Consider the following 19,640-nt stretch of genomic DNA (forward strand, 5'->3'; position numbering starts at 1 on the left):
ACTTACCTTGGTCATATTCGTATTTAAGCTTTTATTGTCCACCTCCCCCAGTGTGTGTGACTTGACAACACTTTGTACACCTGTTAGAGCACTTACCCTAAATTGAAATTACTTATTGTCTCTTCAAAAGCAAGGTGAGTGGCTTATTTCTCTTTTGCACCCCGAGTGCTCACCCAGCACAGGGACGCGCTAGACTCTCAAAAGTTGAGTGAAAAGCAGAATACACATCTTAGCACAGTGCAAGGACTTTTAGGCCAGGTTAGCAGCTCTGCACCTGGCATTGAAAGAGGCCCTTGGGGATAAGCATTTGTAAATCTGGGAGAAGAAAGACTTTTGGAAGAACCAAAGGCAGACCTGGACCACCCTCAATCAGACGGACAACAGTAATCCAGGAGATGATGAGGAAAAAGGCCTTAAGGTTCACCTCTTTCAGAAGTTTGCCTGGGCTGGCCTCATCATCGGTAACTTTTTTAAATTGGCTATGACACAATGTTGTATTTATAGGTGTGTCTGCATCCCAACCAGCCAGGAGCATACCAGTCCCCTTTTCACACCCACTGGGTGGCTCGGGCAGTACACACCGCGCTCACCATTTTTCCAGGTATTATCCTATTAGATACTTTTAAAACATCACTTCATTTAATCCTCTCAACAACTTGTGAGGCATTCATTGCATTTTTTTTTTTTCTATTTCACACACAAGGAAACTGTTACCGAGGATTAAAGCAACTTGACCCCATCTCTGGTCTCGATACCATCCGCTCCCCTTTCCCCGCCCAGCTCTGTCCCCACTCTGGGTGTGGGGGCTCCTCGTGATGTACGCTCTCGAGCTCCAGGGTCTTTCTAACGCGCAGTGAGCAAAAAGTAACAGTGCCGCTTTATTTGCACAGAAAATGAGTTGTTTCAGGGCAAGGTACACTTGAGAAAGAGCAGAGGATGGGGAGAGAAGCAACAGGAGGGGGCGGTGGGCGAAAGAAAGGAAGGCGAGAGGGCAGGAGCGGGCGGGCGCCTGGGGCGGGGCGGGGAAGGCGGGCAGCCGGGGCGGGGCGCGGGCGGGAGCGGGCGCGGCGCCATTGGCCTGCGCTCCCGGGAAGGGGCCCTGCGCGCCCGCCCGCCGCCCGCGGGGGGAGCCCGCACCCGCTGCGCCGCGCTGACAGCGGCCGGGCAACAGCTGGGCCGCCCGGCGAGCGTGCGAGCGGGGCAGAGTCGCCAGCGCCCGGTCTGGAGCGGGGAGGCTCACAGCGCCCAGCCTGGAAGGAGGGAACGCGCCGCGCCCGGGGCTGCCGGGTTGGGAACACCAGGCGGAGGGCTGGGGGGCGAGAAGACCAGGTAGGCGGCGAGATGCGCCCCCTCCCCGGCAGCGACTCAAAGGAGCGCACCTGGGTTCTAGTCTCGACTTTTTTGGCCACTCGCAGTGTTACTTCGGGCAACTTAATTTCTCTCTCTGAGTCTCTGTTTCCTCCTATGTTAAATGAGGGAGTTGGCGTAGAATGATGTTATTTAAATGTATTGAGTTCTAAAATGTGAACTGCGTTTTGGCACCCAACAAGCTCCCTTCCTCAATTTCCCACCTACTCAAGGGCCCCTTAAGCTGCCCAGGCGGCCGAGTCTCCAGGAAGCTGGGATGCCCAGGTAGGCAGGGGTTCTGCTGGGCTGTCACGCTTTCGGAGGCTTTCGAGGACTGACCCGGGTGGGCTTGGGGCTGGCTGCTGGCAGGACCTGGCTGCAGAGTCGTGATTGCTCAGGTGCAGAAAGGTAAGGCCTTAGGACTGACTTACAGGTGGGGTGTTGGGAAGGGCGGGTAAGGGCTGTTGATTTCTCCTTTGAAAATAAGCGGAATGTTTTGTAATTCTCTTCTTAACACCCAGACCTCGTCCCGCGGCGAGCTATAAATCACATTGGTGGGATTTACTTTTCAAAGTGGAAAACCGACTGCTTCAATGTCTCTAAGACATTAGGGCTCCACCAACATGTAGGAAGTGAGTCTCTCTCTCTCTGTACCCTTCCTGCCTCCTCCTCTACCCTTTCCTTTCTCCTCCCTTTATAAATCCCCTTTGACTTTGAGGGGCTCCACTTCCTGCCTTAATGAAAAGTCCTTATTTTCATTTAGTGCTGGTTTGTGACCCTCAGCCTTCTGGGCTCTGGGTTGAGATGGAAGCCGAGATAAGAACACACTGTGAATCACACTGTCAGTCTGCTGACCCGCACAGCCTGCAGGGGTGTGCAGAGGAAGCACAGTGGGGCTTCAGACAGACACCGGAAGATGGCATGGATGCAAACTGTTACCCAGGTTCCTGTCCCCTTCATGGTAGTCATTCCCAGATAGGATGGTGGCTCCTGCTGTCAGCTGGATGGAACAGCCAGACAGAGTAGGGTGGTTGAAAGGAGCTGAGGACTTTGATGGGTTTCGTGGATGATCCCCAGCAGTTGCCTCCTCTCACCTTCCCCACTTCCCGGTAGTTCTTCTGTCTCACCTTACCCCTAGTGTGGTATCCAGGTGAAATCAGATTCCGGGGCCCTTGATGAGGAGCCAGGAAGGAGAAGAGAAGGTGTGGGAAGGTGGCAGGGCAATGTTGACTGTCTTATTGGGCAAATACTATGGGCCAGGCAGTCATCTTTGCATATAATAGGTCTGTAATTCTCACAAGCCCCTTGAGGGGTGGTATACTATGTCCCATTTCACAGATGAGAAACTGAGGATCAGAAAGATTATTTCCTGTGAGCATATAACTAGTAAGTAGCGTAGCTGAGATCCAAATTTAGTCCAGTTCTAAAACCTGTGTTCTTTTCACTTGCTTTGTGCACCTTGAGTAAGAGCAAGCTGGAATAAGAAGAGCAAAAACAACTAAGGTTATTGCACTCTCTTTTGGTGTCAGACACTATGCAAAGCATCTTAGAACTATTATGTCACTTATGGTGCAGGAGTTTTGGTTATTCTGGAGGGAATCTGTGACTGCCTTAGCCTCTTTCAGCAGCAGTCCTGTTCTAGAAGGCCTGCCTGATCCTGCCCAGCTGCTAGTGCGTGGGTGGGGCAGGGGCCCTGTTTGCTTTATCCTAGAGGTGGTGTGGGGTCTAATGAAAGATCGATTGTCCACTTCTGATCCGTTAGACTTGACCGTTGGCTTGTGAATGATCCCACTGTCTCCTAAGAGGCCTTTTTTCAGACTTCCCTCAATAAACATTTGTGGAATGAATGAATTAGCACCTTGTGCACAGTGGTCTGTTGCCCTGTGGAAATGTGAGGCTGCCCAGGGCCAGCACGGGCTTCACCATCCTCAAAACCCAGGATGTCAGGCCAGGTGGTTCTCCCCTGGGCATGGGATGTAGGGTGAACTGTGCCCTGTAGGCTTCTAGAGTTCCCTGGCAACATGTTTGCTACCACCTGTTTCAAAAAGAAAATTTAAAGATATAGTAGATGAATGAAAATTCAGTACTTTTTTTCCCAACAGGAAAAGTGATTGGTTTAATGTGGTCGTCACTCTCTCAAGGGGGGGGGGGGGGTGGAATCAGATGATACTGTTTGCTGTAGGGCGTCCCAAACTTCTCCATAGAAGACCCTCCAATGGGAAAGAAGACCAATAAGTGCTCCTGGGGTTCAGAGTATAATTCAAATTGGCCCCAGCAAGCTTGAAAATTGTTTTAAGGACTTATGCAGTTTTTTCATTTGATTTCATGATATGTGGACTTTGGTTTAAATATATAAAAAAAGTTTTTGCCTCAAAATATTTGGGTAAAATTGATGTCCTGGCAGATTATTATATATTCTTAGGGGCTGGGAGTAGCCAGAGGGAGGAGCAGGGCCAAAGTTCTGGGGGAGCTGAGAATACTGTTTGCATTTTCCATTTTCTGGTTCACAGTAATAGAGCCTTTCAACTGGCTGGGGAGACAACCCCTTTTCCCATTTTTCAGAATTGAAGAATATGTTTTAAAATTAAAACTATCCTTTATAATTTTCTTATTACCAAAACTATACATATTCATTGCAGAAAAAAAGATAAAATGCAGATTAGCATTTATAATAATAAAATCAATACATCTATACTCAGAAATACCTGATGCAAAACTTGGGATATAGCCTTCCAGATCTTCTTCTCTGCATCCAAATGAGTAAATTAAAAAAAAAAAAAAAAAAACCACACAAATGAATACAGTCCTTTTTTTAAATAAACATCTCATTGGTAGACAGTTTTTTTTCTTTTTTTTGGTAGACATCACCTCCAAAAGGTAGGCAGTTTTTAAAAATTATTTACTTATTTATTTTTTTGAGACAGAGTCTTGCTCTGATGCCCCAGGATAGAGTGCAGTGGTGCCATCATAGCTCACTGTGATCTCAGACTCCTGGCACAAGTGATCTTCCTGCCTCAGCCTCCCAAGTAGCTGGGACTATGGGCATGCACCACCATGCCAGACTAATTAAAAAAAAAAATTTTTTTTTGTAGAGATAAGGGTCTCACTATTGCCCAGGCTGGTCTTGAACTCTTGGCATCAAGTGATCCTCCTGCCTTGGCCTCCTGAAGTGCTAGGATTATAGGCATGAGCCACTGTGCTCCAGCCCTTACTTTTGATTAAATAATTGTCAGAACTAAGAACTGCTTTTAAAAGAATGTGGAGAATAAATTATGAATAAATAAAGCATCATAAAGGTTAATCCTGTTTGTGAGCCCCAAAGCCAACCCACCCCCCCATAATTTCCCTGTGTTATTTAGTTTCCAGCAGAGAGGAGTGCTGTTGCTAAAGTCACAGGGTCAAGCTGTGTTCTTTGCTAAATATCTCAAATGTAACAACAAATGTAGTTCTTCAGTGTTGTGCAAAATTTGAGTAGAGCATTCGAAAGCTAATTTGCTCAGTGGGGAGGAGAGGGCCCTAGACAAGGTCATTGCTCTAGCATTGCATTTTATTACCTGTGTAGCCTTGGGCAAGACGGGTAGCTTCTCTGAGCCAGTTTCCTCCTCTGTAAATTGGGGATAATGAACCTACTCTAGCCTCCACTACCAGAGTCACTGCAAGGCTCCAGTATCAGGCATTATTGTTTGTTACTTGAATTGCATACAAGTGCGTATGCTATTTAAAAAGTTTAAATGTAGAAAGATTCAAAAGCATTGTCACTCTTTATAAAATGCTGGACTCCAACTCTTGGCTTAACATTAGTAAGACTTAATTATGATGTAAATGCTCTATCAGGACCTTACTGTAAGTTTTCTTTAAAAAATGTAGGATTTCTTGCTGGCTAATATCTCGATCTTTATCATAATCCTGAATAGAAAAGAAAGACAGAAGATAGTACCATTTTGCAGAATAAAAGCAGACTTGCCATCCAAGGGAGCTACTCATTTGCACAGGCAATCTCAGAGCTCCTGAGAGCTGTCTCTAGTTGCCCCAGGCGAGGCAGAGACACGCTAGGAGGAAGCAATAAGAGCAACTGGAAAGGCAGTGTACCCAAAATGGGTGTGGTGAGTGCCAGTGGCCATTGCTTCAAGAGCTGCTGTCAGGCATACACCCTGCTCCTGGCAGCTCTGAGGAGACAAGGTGTCCTGCACTGGGAAGCAGGTGGCTTGGTTTCCGCATCTGCCAAAGACAATCTGTGCAATCTGGGTTTAGTCATATCCTCTGCCCAAGCCTTTATTGTTTCTTTATAAAGTTAGAGAGTTGGACCAGATGAGGTTCCTTCCAGTTTTAAAAATCAGTTTCTGGGTTATTTTCCATTCATGTCTGCCCAGATAGAAATCTGGTAGAGAATTTCCACATCCAGGTCAATCAGGTGTCAGAAAACGGATTTTTTAATAGGATTTGTTCTGTAAAATTTGGATTCAGTCAGAAGGCCACAGGTTCCCCACCCCTTGGTGCTCCCTCATGATTTGCTAAGGGTCTCCCCAGCTGTGGCCCTCATGCAGAACACATGATCCACAGATCACGGAGAGGAGAGTTGTTTTCACTCACTTTTTTGTTACTATTAATCTAGAACCTCTTGAGATTGTTAGGAGGAGAGACTGCTTTCAGGCAAGTTTTGAGAAGGTGTTGACAGGAGTAGAGTATAATGAAAGCAAGTTTTTTATGGTAATGAAGCCATGTGTTTCACTAAGGTCTCAAGTACAGTATTTTTCCTTAGTGCCCACTGGGCACTTGGCCCTGTGCTAGGACTTTTGCAGAATGTGGGAGAAGCATATGACCTCACTCTTGAGTGGCTCAGAACAGGAGCGGGGGAGGGAGGGAGGGAGAGAAGGAGGAAGAGAGGATATAGAAGAAAGGACAGAGAGCATGCACCTGTGGTTGGAATAGGTTGGAGATGAAAAGACCAATTTGGGGAAAGATTGAGCTCTCACGGGCTTAATTCTGCATGCACATAGCCTGGCACAGTTGCTGGCACTCAATGGGAACTTAGTAAGGTATTTTAAATTAATAAATGAACAAGTAAATGAATGAATCACTCTCCAGAAATGAAGTCTTTGCTGAAATGTGGTGCAGTATCCTCAGATGGTTGCAGTTACTTCTTTACATATATGAAGTACTTAACAACCTACAAAAACACTTTTCTATGCATTAACACTTGCACTGATAATTGAGATAAAAGAAGGCCAAAATAAAAGCATTGTCTAATGTCACACTTTCTAGATACTTTGTAGCTACTGATAGAAATAGATTTGGTTTATTATTCGTAGGTAAGTTGTCGTGTGTGTATAAATGCATCAAGAAATATTTGGGGGTGGGTGTGTGGATATAAGACCTAGCAAACAATTCCACAAATTTGTATTCTGAGTTAGAGTGAGAAAGGCAGGCATCACTTGACTTCTGGGTGAATAGATGGCTTTTTTTTCCCCTTGCAGAAGCATTGTTTTACTGTAAGTCTTGGTGGAACTGACGCCATTGCCATCAGCTTCTGATTAGACAGATGTGTTTTGTGCTGCCATTACTCACGGCCACAGGCGCCTGGGCTCTCCTGCCACTGGCTGAGTCATTTGATTAAAACACAGGGTTGGAGGCTGAGGGCACGGGCTGGATCCCAGGCCATGCTAAGTTGCTCAGTCAGATCTGTGCCCTGACGGCTCCTGCCTCCTCTGCTGTTGATCTATGTTGGGAGGAAGACTGAGCTGCACCATGTTAGATTCCCTAGGGCAGCAGATTCTTTACCACTGTTGGTTTTAGACTAGTCATTTGAGTTTTAGAAGTAAAGGGTCTGGGTTTCAGTTTGATTTTTTTTTTTAAAGAATGTATTCCAGGATTGTTTTAGTTCTGCCATCTTGGGATGTGTTCAGGGTTGCATCCTGAGACCTTTGCCATCCCCCCCTCTGTAACTATCATAGCATATGATTTCCTTGATGTGTCTGTAAATGGGAATCATCGTACCTGCCTCACACAAGACAATACTTGAAAATGGGCTTGTTTCAAAAATTTAAAAATTTTTGTTATGTAGAGTTAGTAATAGTTAATGTTTAAGTATTTAGGAAATATCTAGGGGTGACACTAGACTACAAAGTGATGAGTTAGCAGCTTAGTAGCCTATTTAAGAATCCACACTGCCCTGGAATGTAGTAACTGAAGTGTTGCCTTTAGGAAGTTAAGTACTAGTTCTATTTACCTTGGGTAAATCACATCATTTATGGTCCTTTACTTAGGAAGAGAAAAGATATTATCTTTCTTTTCCATTCCTTTTAAGGATGCTACAAATAATAAGAATGTGATCAACATAAAGTCTACTATCTAGTGAGTGCATACTGACACATAGGTGTCAGTCCCTTGCCAGGTCCTTGCTCATCTAATTGGCAGGACTACTTTCTAAAGTAGATGATAATTATCCGTTTTACTGATAGAAAATGAAGCACAGAGAAGTTAAGTACCTTGCCCAAGGTCACACAGTAAATGGCAAAACAAACATTTGAACTCAGGTTACTTACTTGGACTCAAAAGCCTGTGTTCTTTCCATTACCCACTACTGCCTCTTTTGGGGAAGTTCTTTAGAGGAAAGACGTTATGACCATGCTTACTGAATCCTGTGTTAAGACATACTGTTTGGTATGAGTCTCATAGCAGAAATATAATATTTGAAACCGAAGACTTGGGATATTTCTGTTACCATAGAGATAAATGATGGACTTGACATACTCTTCCAAGGAAAAGAAAACGAGCTCTCCCAGCACACTACGGCCTGAAGTGTCAGCTGCTTACTGCTGCAGTTACAAAGCAGCAATGCCTGGAACTAAAGCAACTTAAATATGACTCTGGAGAACCGGCAAGAAGACCCCACTTACATTTTATCTGGGGGCATCACAATTTGATAAATGCGAGGGAATATACTGAAGAACTTGAGTAAAAATGAAGTTGATCTTCATACTGTACATGATATGGGCATTATTAAAATTCAAAAATTTTTTATACTAGTTTCCATAGTCAGATCACTCATATATGACACTCTTTTATTCTGTTTTATGATGTGCACCCTTGAATCTTTTTGAAATAGCATCGTACCACCTTTCTGCAAATGTAATCACTGTGTTCTCACTAGAATCCTAGGGACAATTTGCCATCTAATGGTTAATAACATGATTTTGAGGTGCAATCATTGGTGGAAGGTCAGAAGCCAGAATTATGAAGCACAATGGCTGGCAAGGTGATAGAGGAGTTATAGTAAAGTAGGTGTTTCTGGCCAGTGTCCACGGGCAAGTGTGAGTCTGGAAGCTCATGTTTCCCATAGAGGCCACTTTGTAGTGGAATGAACGTGGCTTTGGAGTCAGATAAGCTCAAGTTTAAACTTTGGACTCACTCACTACTTGTGTAATTGAGCACGTAACTTAAACTTCCTGAGTCTCAGTTTCCTTTTCTGAAAAAATTGCATTCATAGAGTCACTGTGCCTTGCATAGAGTCACTGTCAAATAAATGTCAGTTCCCTTCTTTTCCTTTCCTTTCTCTTCTCTCCCCTTCTCTTCCTCTTGGCTTCTTCTCTTGGCTATTGAGGGTAATAATGGTAAAGTAATACTTAGAGTACAACATGGTAAATGCTCTAGTATAGATAATACAGCTTAGTGTGAGATTGCCAAGAAAGCAACTGGGAAAGTAGGAAGTGACAAATGAGCTCGACCCATAGCTGAGTAGGAGTTTGCTAGGTTGAGAGGGGGCAAAGTGGAGAGGAAAGGTTGAAGGACATTTCATATGCAAAGGAATGGAGGCAGGAAGGGCATGGGACACTGAGGGAACAGGGAGAGACCACTGAGTTGGCACGTAGGGCAGATAAGTTATGGCTGGAGATGCTGCTAATGTGGTAAGCTGAAGACAAAAGGTGAAATCAGGCTAAAAACTTTATGATGGAGGCTGCAAGGAACTAATGAATATTTCTCAATATTGTGAGTGAACCAACTAAATTTCTTTTTAGGGGCAGTAACACTTCCCAGAGTATGGAAGATGGATTTGAGGTCAGTTGGCATACCTGTTTGAACTGGTGGGTACAGATGAGATAACATATTTTAAAGCTTTTTTGGTAAAAGGTAATGGTATTTGTAAAGATGGTACTCCTGTTTAATTCAAGACTTCTACAGGAAGGTATACAATGTGTTGGAAAATGGTGACTCCATATACTAATTTATGGACTGGATCACAACTGGAGCCAAATTATTACAAAAAGATAAATTGTCTTGGTTTTGTAATTAAGTATATTTACCATTTTTCCGTAAGGGACCCATAAGGTGAGCTTTTGGCAAAATGATTGAGGCTTGAACCCAGAAAGAATGTTTAAGGCCTCTTTTTCTATCTCCAGAATTGAGTTTAAGATTCTAGGAATAGTTGACACCCAATGCATGCTGATTTTGGTTAGTGCTTTGTAGTAGCATGTGCTACTGTGGTTAGCAGTTTCTGAGTTTCCTGGGGGGAGGAGCAGGGAGACTGGGGTGGTAAAACTATTATCTATAGAAAATTGCAAGAAGCTGGGTGGCCCTTCTCCCCAAGCAGTCAGGATCAGACACAAGTACACACAAATGTGTGTGTGTGTGTGTGTGTGTGTGTGTTTCTAGGCCTGTGTTTATGTTTTTCTGATAGTTGTGTGCTTTATCCAGACCAGAGGGAAAACCTGACATATTAATATTATCTGGGTTCCTTGGGGAGAGCCACTGGGGAGATTAGCCTTGGTTACTAGAGGTGCCTAAGTGTAAAGACAATCACCTGCTTCTCCATAGGAACCAAGGTGTGGCTGGCAGCCAAGGGTGTGGAGGAGATATGGCTCCACCTGTCAGATTCTGTGGGGGACAGATGGGACCCTACTGTAGAGCTGAGCACAGGTGTTTGCTTGGTGTGTGAGGAAATGAGGAGGGGGTGGATATGTTTGGTTTTCCCTTCTCTGGCAGACTTTCCCCAGGATAACTCTCTGAGCAGCCAGGAACTAAAAACAAGTCTTGGGCTGACATTCAGTGCACAGGGAGCAAGATACATGTTTTAAAATCGGGGAGGCATCCCACACTGGGCTTTTGGAATGCTAGATCTCTGAATCTGTCTTTCTCCATGTGCCAAGCCCCAACTCCTTCTCGCTGTGTTAATCAAGTCTCGGACTAGTCCTGTGATGATTTCTGGTTTGGTCTCTTTCCTTTGAGACCAAAGCACCAAGACTGATGAACTGTGGGTGGGAATGGTCAGGTCCTTGAGGGTGTGTTTTTGTGTGCTTCACTAGTTGTAGGTGTGTTGACCAAGTGTGTAAGTTTAGTTTAATATTTAAGTATGGTATGATTGGTTGGTCTTAACTGAAAATTTGTTGCTATTCTTTTTAAACCATTATGAATCAGTGAACATTTGTTGATAAAAGGGGCAGCATGCTCTAGTGGGAAGAACATCAGATTGGAGATTAGTTAATTTATTCAACAAATGCTTACTGAGTGTTTCCTATGTTTATTATGTGCCAGATATTGTTTTAGGCTCAGAGTTCAGTGGGGAAGATAGATGTCTGTAATTACACAGTGTAATGTCAATAGTCAGATGTGAGCACAGAGGAGGGAAATCAAATGCCAAGGTAGGGCTTCCTGGAAGAGTGATACTTGAGAGGAGACATGGATTAATAGGAATCAGAAAGTCAAGAAAAATGGAAAATAGTGTGGTGGGCACAGTTTTATGTTCAAGGCAAGGCTGGCAGGGGCTGAGGCCAGAGAGTTAGGCAATAGGCTGATCACGGACAGCGTTGTACATTTCATTAAGGAGACTGGATGTTTTTATTTTTTTAAAGATGGGGTCTTGCTCTGTTACCCAGGCTGGAGTGAAGTGATATCATCCTAGCTCACTGCAGCCTCAGGCTCCTGGGCCCAAGCCATCCTCCTGCCTCAGCCTCCTGCATAGCTGGGACTACAGGTGTGTGCCACCATGCCCGGCTATGGATGTTTTTTATGGACTTTTATTCCCCTTTGTCAAGCTCTTCCTGATCCTGTCACTTACTCTCAAATCCTGCCTGTCCTTAAAACTGCAGCGCTATGGTAATTCTTCCCCAAGTCTTCTGGCTCATTGCAGCAGGAATTTTTCTTTCCCTTTTCTAACTGGTTTAGTGTTTGGCTTATACCTCTTTTATGTCCATCATCATGTACCACTGTGTGTTATCATTCTTTATATACTCATCTTATCTTCCCTGCTGGTCTGAAAGTTATTGGAGGGCAGAGACGGAAGGGACTTATTATTTCCTTAATGCTCAAAGGCCATGACACAGTACAAGTGTGTTGAATGAATATATTTTGAAGTGCCGAGTTATGTTCACTGTCTTTTTAAGGATTTCAATACATAGATTGGCTATTCTCATATTCTTTAGTGGTCAATGGGCAGTTAATTAGATATCTGGGATTTTTATTCCCATGTGTACAAAAAAGAATTAACATAGCAGGCCTGAAACAGCTTATCCTTAGAAAGGCATGTTTGCAAATTTGGCCTTTTGCTGGTGCCTCGGAACTTGGATTTCAGGAGGGTTTCCACCAGTCTAAATGGTAAGAGTAGCTCACTGTGCCTAAACTGTTTGTGCAAACAACATGGTTTGTGCTGAACACCTGCTTTCCTTCTGGGAGTCTGGAATTTGAGTGTCAGGCAGAAGGTGCTTATGTGACCAGCCCCTAATAAAAACACTAAGCACTGAATTTCTAATGAACTCTGATTGGTAACATTTTGCACATGTTGTCACAACTTGTGTATCCTGTGTAACTGCACTGCGAGAGGACCTTTGGAAGCTCCCACCTGGTTTTCCCCAGACTTCACTCCATGTACCTTTTTCTTTTGTTGATTTTGCTTCATATCTTCTCACTGTAATAAGTTATAGTTGTGAGTATGACTGTATGCTATCTTGTTGGATCATCCTAGTGAATCATCAAACTTGGGACTAGACTTGGGGATCCCTTCAACACACGATGATATGCCCCAAATGTAAAGCCAGTCATTTTTTTGGGGGGGAGGCTAAGACTTTGGAGATGTTACAGATTGAGAAGTTATTGGTCTTTACATAGGAGAGGGGCCCATTTCCTAAGACTGTATGTATATGGGCACTTAAAGGTGGTACTTAAGAATGTTACGTGCTTTTTTGTCATTCTACAAGCCAAATCAGATTTCACCTTTTGGAAATGAATGTCAGGCTTTGAAATTCCAAACCGAAAGTGTCAGAAGCTGTGATGATCCTTTTGTCTGAAAGTGGACTGGGAATGGGAGGGCTCACAGAAAAACTGAACTTGGGCGCAATGGGTGTAAACTAAGGTGTGGTGTGAGATAGAAAAGTGCCCAGGTAGGCTAGGGCCAGCTGGGGAGAGCTATGTAAACATACGGACTTCTAATATTTTATTGTATCACACAGGTTGTAGCTGACAAAAGGGACAATAATAAAAAAGATTAAAATTTTATAATATGACATTTGTATGGAATTTTATGGTTTTTAAAACTTCCACATATGATATCATTTAATGCTAAAATAACCCTATTAGGTGAGTAATATTATCAGTTCACAGATGAGGAAACTATAATTCAGAAAAATTGAATAGCTTTCCCAGAGTAATATGGTCAGTTTGAGAAGGAGCCAGAGCTTAAATTCAACCCTTCTGATTTTAAATCTAGACCCAGTGAAACTTTAGGAACTGTAAAGTCTCCCAGCTTTCTGATATATTTAGGTTTTAAGTTTATTTTAAAGTATATATTAGTCAAGCTTTGTACCTGACAGATAGTATTATTGAGTAAATGAAAAGAACTTAAGGCAAGTTCCCTACCCTTACTCTACGTGCCATCCTATGTATAGATTACTTGTGTGGAGAGAAACAGTTATCGTTCTTTTTAGCAGCTGCATTGGGGATTGGGATAGAAAGAGACTGGAGCAGAGGAGCCAGGAGGATATGGGCTCCAGTTCCAGAGCTCATGGTACTCTGCAGGACAAAGCTGAAGCCTTCTTTGTTGCCCACTATATAATCTGGGTGAGAAAGAGCTTATTAGAGAGGGTTTGGTTACATTTTTTCATAATATCTCAGGTACTGTCAGAGCCCTAAAAATATTAGTTATCAGAATTAGGGTCTTAGAAAAATTAAGGGTAATATTTGCCTTGGATTCTCTTTCATTATTCCTCTAAATCAGGGGATGAGTTCCTTGGGACATTTTTCCTGCCTGAAAAATGAGAGATGAGCAGGGCATTTACCACATTGGGTTTCTACTGTGTATCAGACAGCAGGTAGGCGTTTAACGTGAATCATTTCTTTAATCCCCACAAAGATCCTCAAATTTGACCCTGTATAACATAGATAAGGAAAATGAGACTTAAAGAAGTTAAATATTTACCCAGGGTCACATAGCTATTAAGTGGTATCCCTGGAATTCAAGCTCAGGCTGGGCTCCCAAGTCAGTGCTCTTTTTCTTCCCTATGCTGCCTGAACACAATGATGCAACTTCATAAAATAATCATCATTATATCGGCTGTTTTACAAGTGCTTACATCTTACCTGGGCCTCAGTCAATGTTATGGCCCTTCTATTGAGCAGTTTAAGCTTCTGGTGCCTAGCTGCAAGTTTTAGAGAGGATTTCCTTGGTGATGATAGCTTATGTGCATGCTCTGAGCTTGTGTGTTACCTCTCCTGGGTCCCATGGGACTCCCAGAGTTGGCAGCCTTCTCAGCTCTATTCACAGGGGGATAGATGTGAGGGAGGGGGCATTGGTGGTCTGCCATCAGTTTGTTGATTTCAGAGCCACCTTGCCTGAAGTCATCCTTTCTGGCAGATACTTGGCAAAAACTCATCATCTGGGAATAATCTGCCTTATCAAATTTAAAAAGTAGGTGAGGATTTTCATATTATAGAACTATAAGAAAAAAATAGAAGTGGACAGTTTGGGGTACCCTCTACTATTCTTGTTGGTTTCATCCTGGGAGATATTTCTTACGTAATATTTGTTTTACATAAGCAGCACCTTGCAGTAAGGAAACAAGGCCTTGGCTTTAGAGCGTGTAGAGAAAGTGCTAACCATGAGCAAATAAATTCAACACCTGGTGTGGTGCTCAGCACAGACTAGAGACACAGGTAATGCTGATTAATGAATGCAACCGAAACTGCCAGGTCTAAGTATCTGGCCTCTTCTGCCTAAAGAGCAGAGCAGCTCAGGCCTCAGCTCCCGTTAGTGTGCTCTGGCTGTGGAAGAGAGGGTTCAGTCCTTTTGGATCAGATGGTGAACCTGAGGCCAGGCCACCATCATTTTAGAGAACGAAATACCTCTTTTTCCTTGGTAGGATGTGATTTGATTTGGGATGCTGAGAAGAGATTTAGTGGTGGTAGAAGTGATGCTAACAGCTAATACTTACAGTGTTCACCATGGACCCATGATAGACTAAGTCATATATACAAATTCATATAATCGTCACACCACAATTTTAAGTAGATATTTTACCAGTGAGGAAGCTAAGTAACCTGCCCATGGTCACATAGTAAGTGGTAGATGTAAATGTGGAGACCAAAGTGTAGCTACTTAACCTCTCCTTAGTGTTATTGTGAGGGAATAGGAACCCAGACATTTTAAAAGGCCATCTATATATTGGTTTTATTTATTAGAAAAAAAGTGCCAATGAATTGTTCCACTTTCCATGAATTCCTGGGGCAATTCCTGGAAATTCTGCTTTTCTTTTACTTCTATGTAAACCTCAACTAATTATTTAAACTTTTTTTTTTCCAGAAAGAAATAAGAATTCACGTTTGAGTCTTACTTCCTATACTCTCCACCAATATAATGATTTTTTTCTCCCCTCAAATACCAGGCAAACAGTAGAAATCAAGCTCAAACAAGGAGAAAAGACTTTGTAAATGCAAGTTCCCTCATAGAGGGACCAGCTCATGAAGAGACAGGATGCCCATTTGGAAATTTGGATTCTTTTGAGTTCAGTGATATGAGAGTCTATTCTGTGACCTTGAGGAAGTGGGAGGCTTTATTATTTGTTGTGTTATCCTTTAAAATTCAAATTTGCTCTTTTGAGTCATTGGAGGATGGGGATTGAGGAACTGTGAGTTCTTTTTTCTAATGAGTTACATAACATCATTAAAGATGGCAAAGCATTAACTTCTAATTTTGACATGTTTGCAGTCAAATGGTTATTTTTAATTAAATATTTTGCAGGCTTCATGTTTGCATTGAGGAAGGGTACTAACTAAAACAATGTGGAAGTGCAATTGCTTGCCAAATTCCAACCACAGATTCTCTAACCTTTTTTGGGTAATAGGATTTTTCATTTGTGCGGAACTAAATAATGTGACAGCTGTGAGGCCTTAACTGTGGAAATGCCTATTTCTGTGTCTGTTGGAACAATTTCCATGATAGGAAGTGTTGAGAGCATGCCATTGATTTTTAAGGGCAGGTTTATAAAACATTGGTTATGAGATATATCAGTTTAAATTTCATGGGTGTTATCAAAATTTGAAGTGGTTGAGACTTTTTTCCATGTCCGTCTCTTTGACAAATTTTGTAATTCAAAGTCCCTAAAGAGGAAAAAGAAAACTGCTCATCTTTAAAACATAAAATTTTATAATAACAGTTCTCAAATTACTTTCTTCCTTGTGGGTATTTGTATTTGGAATAAAGGCGACATGACAAAAAGCTCTGAAATGAAGAATTTTGTGGAGGAGGTTGTTTATTAAGAATTTACTTCTATGATTTCTCTGGTAAAATCATTTTTACTTTTTAATTTGTTGTTTCCAAAGGGTCCTTGTTGGAAGAAGAAAAATATCTTCCTGGAGACTTCAAATTGACATATGTCATAGGAGCCTCATTCAGAGATGTGCATTAAATGGACTAGAAAGTTAAGCTACCGGTCAAGAGAGAAATGAACAGCCCTGACTTAGAACAGAGAAGGCAAAGTGACATTTGGCTCTCGGTCCCCTCCACTATGCTGAATATTCTAGGGTGGGTTTGAGAGAGGTCCGTTGGTAGAGCCCAGGGTCACCCCTAATTTGAAAATTACCCCCCACTAGAGGCTGGGTTGGTGTCATGGTTTCCCTGGTGATTTATGTCCTCGTCAATGGTCTGGAGTGTAACCTCCTACAGAGCAACAAGCTTTCCCTGGAGCAGACTATACTCCTCATCTAGCCTTTCTTGTCCAACTTTTAGTGGGTGAATTTCCAAATTTGGCACATAATAATAATCTGTCGTATAGACTTAATCAATTATATATTGTGTGTAGGTTTGATCTTCTCAGCACATCAAAGTTATTAATCCCTTTCTCTTGCAGCTTTTGTATTTCTATAGCCGCTGGTAGAATTCCCAGGGAACGAAGTTGGGAGTTATGGGTCTTTCTCAGTTACAAGAAGTTGAGAAAGTAAACAGCTATTTGCTGCATGTATTCTGCCTTATGAGCTCAAAGTTTAGACACATGACCCCACACTCCTAACATCTTGCTGATCACGTGACTCCATCTGGGACTTTGACTTAGGTTAGAGGAGAGGAAGTCAAGTGAGCACGCGTAAGAATCTTCAAGAATGTATTTGAAGAGCAGTTGCAGGCGTGTTGGAAAACAGCTGTTTGCTGTGTCCACAATGGGCAATGCAAAAGGGCACAGATGGCAGATTAGATGATAATAACTTACATAAGGGACTGGTTGACATTTAGAATGGGAAAGATGTTTAGAAGTCATCTATCCCAGTCCTCATTCTGTGAATGAGAAAACTGAGGCAGAGGCAGGTTGAATAACAAGTCCAGGCTCCCAAAGCTAGTAAGTAGCATAGCCAGGTACTGAATCATTGTCTTCAGAGTAGCAGTTTGGTGTTTTCCTGTAACCCTCTACTCCCAATTTTTAATCACTGCAAAGGTTGTGACTAGATGCTTAAGTGCTCTACCCAGCAAAGCTGAGGGCTTTTCTGAGGGAATTTTTTTTTTTTTTTTAAGTTAAAAGGCTAGATGGTTGTCTCTAAATGAAATCTAGAGGTGCAAGTAAAGTGGAATGTTTTTCTGGAAGTCTCTGTGAGCCAGAATATTTACTGAGAGTTCTTTTTTTGGAAGACACACGTTTGTTCACATGAACATTTCTTCTGCCACACTTCATCTCTTCACACTAACGTGGGTTCCAGGTCCTTTGGTTCTCTCTTCTGTGAAATTGTGATCTGAGAGAAGCTGCCAGCACTATAGGGCGTATCCCAGCTACCCCAATAGACAAGCAAGAATCCTCAAACTTGTTCTTTTTCTCTAACATGTATGAGCCCAGGATGACAGGAAATTCCTGCATGGCTGTCCTTGAAATGCAGATGAATTTAGAATGGTACTTAATAAATAATTATTGAACAGATGAATTGTGGTTCTTCTCCTCACTTCTCCCCCTATAATCATAAAGCTGGAAGGACCCTAAATACAAATTCTGCTCAACCTCTTTACTTTAGGGGGTGATACAAGTGAAGTCTAGAAATGTTCAGTGGCTGCTGAAAGTCATACAGCTGGCTGGTCAGGGGCTGTGCTGTGGCTAGGCTCATCTCATGCTGTCTCTTGATATTATATTAGGTTGAACCAAGTGCAATTGGCATTTCTGTAGGTCAAAACAGTTGTATACAGGTTGAGCATCCCTAATCCAAAATGCTTCTAAATTGAAACTTTTTGAGCCCTGACATGGTACCTTTGCTTTCTGATGGTTCAATGTAAAAACTTTGTTTTATGTATAAAATTATTAAAAATATTACATAAAATTACCTCAGCAATACTTACCTGGCAGGGGAGATACCACGATCATAAAATTACCTCAGGCTGTGTGTATAAAGTATATATGAAACATAAAGGAATTTCATATTTAGACTTGGGTCCTCTCCCCCAAATGTCTCATTATATATGTATTATATATGTATATGTACACAAATATTCCAAAATCTGAATCCAAAATTTGAAACACTTCTGATCCCAAGCATTTCAGATAAGGGGTGCTTAACCTGTATTAGCAATTTTATAATAGTTCAATCTAATATGTTTTGAAGGATCTATATAGTATACATTCTTCAGTAATAGCAATAATAATGTTTTCTTTCTCTCTAAACCAAGTGGGCTTATAATGGTGTAGCTTAGTGTAGAACATAGTTCTGAATCAGTTGATCCTGAAGTTTCCTTATCTATTAAATAAGAATAATAATGTGACCCACTATAAGATTGTTGTGAAGATTAAATGAGATGATTCTTTGAAGGGTGTTAGTATAGTGCCTGGCACATAGTAAGTACTTAATAAGCATATGCTATTGTTAATTACATTAATAAGAGACTAAAACTTATAAGGCTTTAAAAATGTAAAATGTATAATTCTGCTAGAAAGCACATCCATCTTCTTCAGATTTGCAATATATGCCTTTATAGTCTAATATGGACATATCTTCATATTCTTTCTATTTTATATTCCTCTGCTTGTTATAGGAAATATGCTTGGAATGACATTCTATTTGAGACCTTTTATTTATCACCTGTGGTGCTGTGTGCCACACAAGATCATTATGATAGAAGTAAAGCAAACAAATGTGAGTGTGCAGAACATTAGACCACAAGCTCCATAAAGGGAGGGGCCCTGCTGTGTCTCAGTCATGGATGATTCCTCCTCAGTTTTAAGCAGAGGCCAGGTGTGTAGTTAGGACTCAAAATGCAATTGACTGACCAACTGACTGAGATAAGTATGTTCTTTGAAAACTGGACCCTGAAACCAGATCCAGTGATTGTCCATCCCTGCTTGGTGGGTCAGCAAATATCTCCACTGCCTGGGCTCATAGACACCCATGTGTAAAGTATTTCTCAGAGAACTCCTCATGACCCAGTGACACATCAAGAGCAAATATATTTTCAGACAGCTGCACACTTGGAAAGTTACCACCCTTGGGTAAGAATGGACTGAGGCACTCCCAGCCCTGAGAAGGAAGCAGCAGATTTACCCTGAAAACAAATAGCTTCCCTAGCAGAAAAAATAAACAGAGGGCCCCCTCTTCTTCCTTTCAGTTTTTTTCAGGCTACCGTTCTTAGAGGTCAGTAGGCTTCCTTCCTCTAGTGTCAGTGTTGCCTATGGACAGAACCACTGCGTGAAACCATGGGGGAGGAGTGCAAGCCCAAGACAAGCCATCTTCTGAGGTGACCTGGGGACAGAGGGACTTGCAGTACACTATCCTAACAGCTACCCATAATTCCCCTTACCATCTGCCACTTGAACTTACCTCTTCCCATTTATTTCATCCTCTGTCTACAT

The sequence above is a fragment of the Eulemur rufifrons genome, chromosome 6, assembly GCF_041146395.1.
Source record: "Eulemur rufifrons isolate Redbay chromosome 6, OSU_ERuf_1, whole genome shotgun sequence".
In the NCBI taxonomy this organism is placed as follows: Eukaryota; Metazoa; Chordata; class Mammalia; order Primates; family Lemuridae; genus Eulemur; species Eulemur rufifrons.